Consider the following 3,453-nt stretch of genomic DNA (forward strand, 5'->3'; position numbering starts at 1 on the left):
CAGATAGACAGTACTGCTACATCTATACATTTATGACATACCAGATTTGCAAATACAGTACTGTTTGTGATACAAAAAGTGTCCAGAAAAAGAGTGTATATACATTTGACGTAGAAACTGTACATTGGGGGAGGTTGGGTGGGTGGGGTGGGGTTGGGTGGGTGGGTGGGGGCTGTACATTGGAGGTGGGGGGGGGGGTTGGGTAGGGGGGGGGGACACTGTACACTGTACATTGGAATACTGACAAAGCCATACTTGGTCATTTACTGTACAACTGGGTTAGGACATTTGTAGGGGCCAGTTTCGAATTGCAGTCTCCCGTAGGTGTTCTTTGAGAGTGTTTTTGAAAGTGGGTAGTGATTCACATTCCTTTACAGCTTTCCAATGTACAGTTACCCCCACCCGCCTACCCAGTTGCTATCGCTATCAACTCTATCTTTAATCTTTCAAAATGTTCAGTTGCTATCGCATGCACTTATCTGTGTTTCACTACACACATGAGTGCATGCTTACCAACTGTCCGTCTGTTTTTACTGCAACACTACTATCACCGACATCTAAGAAGGGAGATCCCCCATTGAACGGCCCTTCTAAGGTTTCTCTCCTCCACATTGCCTGTGGTGCTTTTTTCCTATTGCTAGGTTTTTTGTGAGTTTTTCCTTACCTTCGCGTGGGGTATGTCTGGGAGTGTTGCATTTATTTTGCATTTTATTTAGGATTTCATGGTGTTTTTTGTTTTGTTCTTGATTTATTGTGAGGTTTCTTCTTGACTTGTTCAAAGAAGACATGTCCGGCCCCACGGGGACATTAACGTGTGTTGTCGGGCCTTTTACAAATACATTTTATTTTTTATTTTATTTGATCAGATCACAATTATTATTATATCACCTCAAAATGTGTTACACCAGGAAGTCATGATGACACGTTCAGCCACTGTTATTTCTACACGGACTGAGAAGGTAATTTCCTGGTGAAAGCGAGAGTGATAAAGACTGGAGCGGATATAGACTATAGTGTTGGGGTCCTCGTCACGCTCTTCTTTTCATCTTCAACAAATGATTAAATCTGACTTGAATAGCTTTTTCCTTTCAACCCGTATAGAAGGCAGTGATACAATGTACCCTGTCTAATGTTGTCTTGTTTTGTTATTATAATAATAAATGTTATTTGTATAGCACCTAGAAAAAGCTAAATAGTATATTATGCTGTATTGTATTATGAATTAATTATGAGTAGGTATTATTGTATTGTATTATGAATTCATAAGGCGTATATATTGTTGTATTGTATTATGAATTTGATTAGGGTTTTTATTGTTGTTTTAATTGTCTGTATGACATGTGAATGTTGTGAGTGTATAAGTCTGTAACTGTATTTTACGTGTTATGGACCCCAGGAAGAATAGCCCCAGCACTGCTGTGGCTAATGGGGATCCAAATAAACTTAAACTTAAACCTTTCATACAAGAAACGCAGCTCAAAGTGCCCCACACCAGTAAAAAAAAAAATGGGCAGATCAAGAGCAACGCATACAATAAGCATGAAATAGATAGCAGCCAAATAGACAAAGTCAAGGTAAGACATAGAACATTAAATCACAGTTTTTCCAACTATAGTTTTTAACATCTTAATAGGCTTCTTTGTTTACGGTTTGATTATCACTGATACACATCCTTTTAACTTTCGCTTTTGTGATTTATGATCACATGGGGACTCAAACCCACGATGGTCTAGTCATTTCTACCCAACAATTGCTCTTTATTATTGCATAACAAAACAGTTTCTATGTACTGTTTGAAGAGACAAAGGAGAGACAAGGGACCTGCTTACTAATCTGAATCAGTTAAGAACGCCTCCTCTGGCACTTCCTGTAAGAGTTACAGTATATGATATTAAAAAGAATGTAACGTGAATCACAGTCATGACCTGCTAGCTTTGCCCGCAGTTGCATCCGTGTTTCTCATATTTTTATATTCAGAGTTAAATATTGTTTACACTGTTTATTTCTCTCGTATCTTTATATTCAGATAAAATTGTATTTATGTCTTTCTACTATTACCCTGCCCATACCTTTACCCCCCCTCCCCCCCTCTGCTCTCTCCTCTGTCTGTCAGCAGGTTCCCATGCCCATACATGGTCCTTCCTGTTCCCGCCTCACCATCGTCCTCCTCTCCTGTGCCTGACTACACACCTGCCGGCTATAATCATCCCATCACTGATCCGGGATAAGAGGCCGGCTGCACCCCTTCCACTCCTCGTCCGAGTGTTGTTTTTACGCCTCCCGTGATATTATAGGACTCGCCTCTAGAGACCGCTAGATATGATTATATCTATTATATCTGTGTTTTGTGTGCTCTGTTCCTACTACCGCTGTGTACTAACTAAGTAGTGGGTCCGACTGTGTTAAGTCACCGCTGACCTTTGGGCCTCTCTCATCCCTTAAGCATTGCTAATGCCACAGAGGCCACCTGTTGTTGTTTGACCTCCAGCCATCGGAGCCAAACATGTTCTGATCTGCCCTCCGTCATAAACCGCTCCCGTCACGCACACACCTGAGGGGCTCGGAGGCCAGGTGACGAGATGCATCGTGAATTGGATTAAATCCTCTTCCGGGTGTGTTAAAGGGGAACTATTTTACTATTTCTTTCACTATTTGGGCACTTTTACACAATTCCTGTGAGTCTATGGAACACCTCTGTAATATATATATTTTTTTTTTATTCATTGTTTTGTATTTCTAATCAAGTCCTCAAAAACAGCATTTTTCTACCTCAAGATCTTAAGCCGTTTTGAGCCTGGGCTCCAACCACAATGGTAACTGTGCTGAGTGTGTGAGTCTCAACATGCAGCTGAGTCTCTCTGACATCACAAATCAGTACATTTTCAGATGACTCAGTTCAGTGAGGGTGAATATTGTGAGAGGAGAATTGGAAGAATGCGCCAATATGAGAATTAGAGACATAGATCATATTAATATAAGTCCACATAGCTAGGAAACAATGCTAAACACTGAAAAAGGCCATTTATAAGATAGTTCCCCTTTAAGATTTCCGGATTTGCTTCTCTCATTGCTAGCCACTAACACTGAAGAAGGAACTTTGGTTCCGAAAAACATGTTTGTTCACGGCTGCTATTAAAACCTTTTGAATCTGAGAGTGCTGGTCCGGCTTCCTGCTTTCTTCTACTTCTCTCATTGTAACATCATCATTAGAATGTGTCAGTTCTCAACGTTCTAATCTGAGATCGTACGTCATGATTAAATAATGGGTAGCCTATAGATCCATCAAATTAATTGATTTGCCCCCAATTTCTCTCGTTCTCTTAATTCCCCAAGTGAAATATGCTATCTAATTTCTAAATGGCTTCCAAGAAATATCTAAAAACAACAACAAATTACACCATATACAAACATCTGTGACGTTGTTTCAAAGCTTTCTTTCCGCTTTTATTTTCC

Source organism: Notolepis coatsorum (genome assembly GCF_963971535.1).
Source record: "Notolepis coatsorum genome assembly, chromosome: 10".
NCBI classification, from domain to species: domain Eukaryota; kingdom Metazoa; phylum Chordata; class Actinopteri; order Aulopiformes; family Paralepididae; genus Notolepis; species Notolepis coatsorum.